Raw genomic sequence first — 9158 nt, 5'->3', positions numbered from 1 at the left:
GTACCATATGTTCTCACTCTTAAGCGGACCTTGAACAATTATCATAATACTATAAGAAAGGAATTGGCAGTAGTGGGAAACTGCTGGGGGGGAGGGTGGGATTGGCAGCTGAGGGAAACTGCTAGGGGAGGGAGGGGCACACATCATCAACAAAGGTACCTGCATAATCAATGTTTGTATACCTAAACCTGAATTGTAACCCACATCTTTAAAATAAATAAATAAATAAACATAGATGCTGACACAGATGCAGCAAGAAAAGAGCATGCTTGTACACTACTGTCAGGAGTGTAAATCAGTACAACTTCTATGGAAATAGGAGATTTCCCAAAGAACTAAAAGTGGATCTACCATTTGATCCAGCAATTCCACTGCCAGTATATACATACATATGACACCTGCACTCACATGTCCATCACAGTGCAATTCACAATGGCAAAGATGTCAACCTAAATACCCATCAACTAATCAGTGGATAATGAAAATGCAGTATGTATACATTATGGAATACTACTCAGCCATGAAAAAGAATGAAATAATGTCTTTTGTGGCAACTTGGATCCAATTGGAGAACATAATCCTAAATGAACTAACACAGGAACAGAAAACCAAACATCACATATTCTCACTTATAAGTGGGAACCAAACTAAGGATCTGCAGAGGCATAGAGAATGGTATAATGGACACTGGTGACTCACAAGGGGAAGGGGAGAAGGGATGGAAGGACAAAAATATCACCTATCAGGAACAGTGTGCACAGGTGGGAGTGTTGGGTTCACTGAAAGTCCAGATTTCTTCACCACTATACAATGCAATTATGTAACCAAAATCTATTTTTACCCCCTAAAGTTATTTGAAAAATTAAAAAAGATCATCCTGGCCGGGTGCAGTGGCTCATGCCTATAATCCCAGCACTTTGGGAGGCCAAGGTAAGAGGATTGCCTGAGCCCAGAGGTTCGAGACCAGCCTGAGCAACTTGGTAGGACCTCATCTCCACAATAAATCAAAAAATTAGCCAAGCATGGTGCACATGCCTATAATTCCAGCTACTTGGAAGGCTGAGGCAGGTCGAGGCTTTGGTGACTGTGAGCATGACATGGCACTCCAGCCTGGGCAACAGAGTAAGACTCCAACTCAAAAAAAAAAAAAAAGATTATCCCGAAGAAAACAAAGTTGGGACGTTTACAATGCCACATCGTAAGATTTAGATTGAAGCTACTATAATCAAGGCTGTGTATAGCAGTAGTGCAAGAACAGACACAAGGAGAACTAGAAAGATTAGAGAGTCCAACTCAGACCTACACACTAAGACTTTTGTATATGACAAAAGAGGTGCCACAGGACTGTGCAGAGAAGAAAGTCATCTAAGCAAATGACCCAGGGTGGACCAGGTATCATGTGGGAAAGAAGTGAAACTTGTCTCCTACCTTATACTATCAACAAATGTTGATGGTAAGTGGATTTTAAATCTAAACATCTGTAGTAGATAACATTAAAAAATATGTCCATGACTTTGAGGCAGGCAAAGATTTTTTAAGACACAAAGTGTACTAACCACCAAGATGAAAAATGATAAATCGGACCTTATTCAAATTAAAAAATTATCTTCATCAAAACATGCTCTCAAGAGAGGAAAAAGGCAGCTAGGTGCGATGGCTCATACCTGTAATCCCAGTACTTTGGGAGGTAGAAATGACTGTCTGAGCCCACAGTTTTGAGATCAGCCTGTGCAACATGGCAAGACTGTGTCTCTACAAAAAATTAGCTGGGCAAGGTGACGCATGCCTGTAATTCCAACTACTTGAAAGGCAGAGGCCGAAGGATCACCTGAGCCCAGTAGATCGAGGTTGCAGTGGCCATGAGCATGCCAATGCACTCCATCCTGGGCAGCAGAGTAAGACTCCAACTCAAAAAAAGAGAGAGAGAGTAAAAAGGCAAGAACAGAGTGGGAATAAACATTTGTCATATATTTGTATGACAAAAGTCTTATACCTAGGATATGTAAATAACTACCATAAATTAACAAGAAAAACAAATGATCCACAGAACAAAATGGGAAAAGATTTGACTGGAACTTTTACATAAAAGTAACTAAATAGCCAACAGGTATAAGAAAAGTTGTTTTGTAACCTTAATAATCAGGAAAATGCAAATTAAAACCACAATGTGATTCAACTACTTAGTGTATAAAACTAAAATTTACAACAAAAGACAATATCAAGTGTTGGTAAGGATGTGGAGTAACTGAAACTGTATGTGTGTAAACCATTACTGCCACTTTCAAAGACTCCTTGGCTGTACCTCCTAAATAAAGACACATACACACACTCTCTGGTCCAGCAATTTCAGTCTTGCATATATACCCAACAGAAATGCCTGTATCTGTTTACCATGCAAAATAATATTCAGAGCAGCATTCTTTTGTGATTATCCAAACTGGAAATATCTCAAATTCATATCAATAACAAAAATAATAAATAAGATGGGTTATATATGTTCTTATAAAGATATACCATATAGACATAACAATTAATTAGAGCCACAATAAAATATGTATAAAATTTTCAAACATCATTAAGCCACCCTGACATAAAACAGTGCATTCTGAATGACTCTATTTAAAGAATGTTTTAAAACAAGCAAAACAAATTCAGAGAACATTTTGTTACCCTTGGGGAAAGGGAGCATTGATTTGGGATGAGAACAAGAGGAAGGTTCATGGAGGGTTGGTGATGTTCTCTTTCTTGTGGGTACTGATTACTGGGTTTCCCTGTCAGATAACGTATTACCACACATTTGTCATTTCCATACTTTTAGGTATATACAATGTACCCCAACACACAACACTAATTAGTTGAATTCAGAACTTTTTCCCTGGTTAATCTTAAGGCCAGAAGACATAGTGGTTGGCTCAAGACTCTGACATTATAGGGCCTAGACTCATATCCTGGATCCCACCACCTTTTGTCTCAGCAATCTAGTTCAAATTAGTATCTAAGTCTCAGTCTCTTCATCTGTACAATGGGTTAATTGCCATTCTACTCTCATAGTTATTGAAGGGATACAAGCCTCACAATAAATACTAGTTTTGTGGTTCTTTGTTCTATGGGTTATGAAAAAGAGAGGCAGTGGCCTAAGGTTGAGGAAGGAGAAAGATGAGGTTCCAGTGCTCACATTTCAAGGTAAAGAATAATGGGCAAAGGCAAGAGATGATGGTGATGTTCAAGAAAAAGAGACAAATACCTTCCATTCCCTGTCTCTAGTCACCTGCCCATCTCTAAACACGGGAGGTAGACTGAGTGAGTCATCTCTAGCTAACTGATCTTTCCACTTGGATTAGGAGGGCAATGGCCATGCCACCCAAAAATCAAACATAAATGTCCACAGTTGACCCAGTCTCAACACAAATGCCCAGAAACTTGGGAACTGAGGGAGGTAAATTCTCAGCAGTCAGATTGTGGGTTGATTTGTTTACATCAACAATTTTTTTCCTAATTTTCTACAATGTGTGTCACTTAGAACAAACACTACATGATATATCCATGCCTATATACTAATTTTCACTTAATTGTGGGGAGAGATGGAGAAAAAAAAGAGAAAAAGGAAGAGAGGGAGAGTGAGCAACCAAATTGATAGACATGATTGAAAATAGAACACAGTATTTGGGCAGAAAAAAGACATTTTCAAGCCAGCAGGACCTCCTGTGACAAGACAAAGTTATCAGAGAATACAGATAATTCCTGGACATTTCTTGGTTTTATTGTGTTTTCATCCCTTCCCTCAGTTATCATCATGGTTTTTGTCCAGCTAAAATGAATTCAGTCTTTGTTCTTCTATTTCACCCTGTTAATAAAGCCCAAGACCAAAGAATGAGAAAAAAAGGGTTACTTAATTAAGTCACTGTTACTTAATTTCTGAAACTAGTCTGTACGGAATGGTCATGTGATCTGTAATGCTGGCACAAGGATAATTCATTCCAATTCTGAACAGGAATTTCTTTTTTAATAATCCAAGTACTATGATTATTTTGCAGTGCAATCCCATTTTGTGAATGGTCCTTACAAAATTAGTTTTACAAAGGCACAAAAAAGGAAGTTCACAGAATGGTTTGCAATATTTAGAAATGGAAGCCAATGAAAAAGCTAGTCATTTGGGGATAATTAAATCATTTTGAAGCCTCATATGAATTCTGTATGACCATTTAAAATTGAAAGATATCTGTAGTTACAGGACAAGTTGCATAGCATGTTCCAGCATGTATTTACACAACACTATTTACATGTTTCTATACATCAACTGATCCACTGATTGATCTATCTAACTAAGTGTATATTTTTTAAAAAGGAACAGCTCTGTAAGACCAAGGATAACATTTCATATGTTTGTAGTGGTTAACTCTTTTTTTCTTTAACAAAAACATGTATGCTTAAATTTTGAAAAGGGAGGCCCATGTCCTTGACCTTTAACTTACATTGAAGTTTCCATGTGGGCTGAAAGCAGAACTACCAAGAACCACAATAATCTCTTAAGTTAGAGGCCAGTGTTGAGTCCTCAGCTTGTTGGGACACCATGGGGCCCCTGAGCAGGCTGCCTCTGACCTTGATAATAAATTTTGGGTCAACCCTTCTACCTTTTGGGATTGTCATCCTACTTGGATTTCATGTTCTTTAGAATATCATTGGCCTTTTCCACATACAACTTCAGTGTTTCCCTGTAGCTTTGCTACCTCAGTTGGTCCAAGAGCTCACTGAGGTGGGCCTCTCATGCCTGGGAGCTGTCTCCAAAACATCAAGCAGAAGTGGATCATGAGAGTTCAAAGAGCTTGAATGACAAGAGAGACCCTGCCACTGAAGGTCTAGAAATCTGTACAGGTCCAGAAATATTTGTTCTGCAAAAGAGGGTACCAAATCTGCCACTGCTCCCTCTCGCTGCTTTGGACCTCTGGATTCTTCTGTTCTGAAATGTTCTTCTGTGCCCAGTCTGCATCCCCAAGACCCAGCTCAGATGAGACTCCTCAGAGACACTCATCCCACTCAGTCAGTCCCCTGCTATACCTTCCTGTGGCACCTGCTCCTTGCATCCATTAGACACAAAGTCAGGTGCAGAGTATGTTTTCCCCACACCCTAGGTCTGGCATCTCCTGTGAAGGTGGCATGACTGCCAGAGACAGATGCTCTAATCCCCTTAGTCTCAGGGTCTGTCTCTCATGCACATTCTCTTACAGACTTATTTCATTTCAGGGACCTGTCACACAGGTGGATTCTGGCTAAGATTGCTGCTAGTCCCATAACAAAGCTAGCATCAGGTTTTCTTCTATATGAGTTTTATAGCTTATGGTTTTGTGGTTGAATCTAGAATCTGGTTTAAGTTCGTTTTTGTTTCTGATGTGAAATATGGATAAAAGTTGTGGGGTTTTTTTGTCGTGTTTTTTTTTTTTTTTTTTGCATCTGAATCCTGGCTGGGTTCACAGGCCCTGTACTGAGACCTTAAGGGAGATGACTGTCTGGGTGTGGCCCAACCCTCATCTCTCATGAGACCACTTCAGATGGTAGAAACCGCACCTGGCTCTACAGGCTGTGCTTCTGCAGATACAGCTCCTTCCTCTCAGCACCCAGCTCCTGCAGTGACAGCACACTCTGGTGTGCCTCCCTCAGTCATGCCGGCTCCTGGAAGGAGCAGAAGAGGTCTGGAGCCCAGCTTTGCTGGGTCTCCAAGGATTTCTAAGTGACAGAATCCAGAGATGGGACCTTGGGAGTTAACCTGCCTAGAATAAGAAGAGGTTCCCACTCATGGGCTCCTTCAATGGCCAGCAGAAGCCCCACACTCAAGGATGAGCTGTCACTGCCTGGGCATTGGCCCTCAAGTTAAACCTCTACATTCCACTTTGGCTCATGGTCCTTCCTCCTCTGAGGTAGCTTCTCTGGTCTGCCCAAAGACATACTCTTGGTCTGACTGCCCCTAAAGTTCCCTCTCTAACCTTGTTCCATGTCCCACTGAAGTCACTGACAGGAAGAAGGTGGAATTTGGGATCTAGAAGACAGAAGGACCACCTCCAGAAGATAGCCTGGGCTCTCAGAGGGCCATACCCACCTGGGTCGGAGGACTTTTCCTTCTTTGGAGCTCCCTGACTCACGGCATCTGGGTCAACATCACATCCATTGTTAAATCCTCACCCCACATGCCCTCACAGCCCTTTGAGAAATGTATGTCTCATGCCCCCACTTGGGTCGATGGCCTGAGGGGCAGGCTGGCTCTCTGCCTTATGTTTGCTTGGCTCTGTCGGCAAAACATGAATTTTACATTTTTAAATAGTTGAAAACAATTTTCAAATATGTATGTAATGATATGAAAATTGTATGAAATTCAATTTTTGGTATCCACAAATAAAGTGTTACTGAAGCACAGCCACAGGCCATTTTCCCTGTCCCAGGACTGGGCAGAGACCTGCGTTGGTCCCCCTGGCTCTGTTCAGCCTCCAACATGGAACTCAGAGGCGATCTCTGCACCTACTGCTGACCCAGAGAGGAAACTCTACACGGAGAGACAGACACCCTACCCCCATACTGGACCAGACATGGACACATCTGATCTGAGTGAGGGACTTGGTGGCAGCAGCAGCAGACAAGTTTGTTGGTGTGCCTGTGTTTTCCTTCTCCTTCTCCACTCTCTTCACCCTCCTTTGCTCTTCTTTCTTTCTCTATCTGCCTCAGGAATGCCAAGTAATCATAGGTTCAGTCTCTTGATATGATTGCACATCTCTTGGAGGCTTTGCTTGCTTCTTTTTTTTTTTTTTTTTTTTGAGTTGGAGTCTCACATTCATTTCCTTTTACTTCTCTCATTTTCAGGGGCCATACATATGCTCCCACCAAATGGACAGATTGTAAGGTGGTGGGAAGTGGGATCCAGGGGGCCTACACACCTGTCAATGGATACTGGGATCTGCAAATAGCTTCTGAACCACAACTTCCCCATCACAACCTAATCAAATCTCAAAACTGCAAAAAGCACAGCCCCCATCCCCAGGCTGGCCTCAAAACTGAGCAAACTCAGAGAATCACACAAGGAAGACTAGGAGATTTAGTAAGCAGAAGTGAAAGCTATTCCCCCTCTCACTGAACAACAGAATTAAAGAAGAGGGGAAAGGGAGACAAAAACCATCACAAATGAAGAAAAATCAAGGGAAGAACACAGATCCCACATAGACCCCTGGGAAGACAGCACCTGAGAATACAGACATTGGAACTCAAACAATGAAAAGCCCCCAGAATGACTGGTCTCAAATCACAAACCTAGGTATCAATATACAAGTAGAGAAAATGAATAGAAATGAGGAGAGACAAGAGGAAAAAATGAAGGAGTAGATAACTGAGATGACGGCAATAAAGACTACAGTAAACAAAGTAAATAACAAACTAATCAGCATAGAAAACAGAATTAACCAAGCAGAAGAAAGAATTTCAGAGTTTGAGGACCAAAATGTGGAACTAACCCAAAATGTTAAAAGCATAGAAAAGATTAACGGGAGGCAGGGCAAGATGGCGATGGCATAGGTGAACTGGTGAGATTCTCTGAACGTGAGTTCCCAAAAAAGGCTATTACTTCTCTACCCCCATCCCCCAGCCCACCACCAACCATGCTGGGGTCAGGCCCGGGAACTTCAGGCCAGATATTGCGCAAGGCCAGATATTGCGCCCCCCCACACTGCTGCCGTTCTACTCGTGTGTGGAAGTCTCCGGTCCCAGCCCCCTCCAGATCCCTCCCCGGCTGCATTGTCTCCAGCCCAGGCACCCAGCACCAAGCCACCGGTCACACAGGGAGGCTCTGGGTGACCGCCCCTCAAAGACACCGGTCCCATTCCTGGCTCTGTAGGGTCCCAGCGCCACTCTCGCCGCTTACAGCCTGCCCTTTGGAACTTTGGAGCTCTGGAACTCCGGGTCCACCCTGGCTGAGGCACTCAGCGTGAGACCCCAAGCCGGAGGACCCAGACAAGCGGAGAAAAACAGATCTGCTTAAACTGCCTCGCCATTCTCCAGGCAGAGACTTCCATTGCCCCGCCCACCTAGCAAAAAACTTTACCTCATTTCCTAAGGCCAGATATTGTAGCGTGCGGGGAAGTTTTGGGTCCCTGCTCCCTCCGGCTCTCTCCCTGGCTACATTGTCTCCAGCCCGGCACCTGGCACCGCCAGTCACACAGGGAGGCTCTGAGCACCCACCCCTCAGAGACACCGGTCCCATTCCTGGCTGAAGTACTCTGTAGGGTCCCAGCGCCACTCTCGCTGCCCACAGCCTGCCCTTTGGAACTTTGGAGCTCTGGAACTCCATGTCCACCCTGGCTGAGGCACTCAGCATGAGACCCCAAGCCGGAGGACCCAGACAAGTGGAGAAAAACAGATCTGCTTAAACTGCCTCGCCATTCTCCAGGCAGAGACTTTCGTTGCCCCGCCCACTTAGCAACAAACTTTACCTCATTTCCTAAGGCCAGATATTGCAGCGTGCGGGGAAGTTTTGGGTCCCTGCTCTCTCTGGCTCTCTCCCCGGCTGCATTGTCTCCAGCCTGGCACCTGGCACCACCGGTCACACAGGGAGGCTCTGGGCGCCTTCCCCTCAGAGACACTGGTCCCATTCCTGGCTGAAATACCCTGTGGGGGGCCCAGGGCCACTCTTGCCACTCACCACCTGACATTTGGAGCTTTGAAGCTCTGGAACTCCGGGCCCACCCTGGCTGAGGCACTCAGTGTAAAACGCCAAACTGGGGGACCCAGACAAGTGGAGAAAAATAGATCTGCATAAACTGCCTCACCATTCTCCAGGCAGAGACTTCCATAGCCCCACCCACCTATCAACAAACTTTACCTCAGTTCCTAAGGTAACAACACAAAACAGGAGACAAAGCCCCACCCCTATGCTGCAACTAAAAACAAAGGGGAGAGGCTGGAATCAGAGATCACAGAAGTGACTTTAGTCTGACTGCTTACTTTGACTTATGATTTTATCATTGTAACTGTTGGTTTTGATCACGTTTCTTGTTTGCCTTCTGACTTTCACTGTTTCTTGATTTTATTGGCCTGTCTCTGTGTAGCTATCAGTACTCTTTAGGGAATCTTTCTTACGTGTCTGTCTTCACTTCTTCCTGGCCTTGTGTCTCTTTCTCACCTGA

This window comes from Carlito syrichta, unplaced genomic scaffold, assembly GCF_000164805.1.
Source record: "Carlito syrichta isolate Samal-C Ts95f unplaced genomic scaffold, Tarsius_syrichta-2.0.1 Scaffold303576, whole genome shotgun sequence".
NCBI classification, from domain to species: domain Eukaryota; kingdom Metazoa; phylum Chordata; class Mammalia; order Primates; family Tarsiidae; genus Carlito; species Carlito syrichta.
This window is presented reverse-complemented; position numbering follows the sequence as displayed.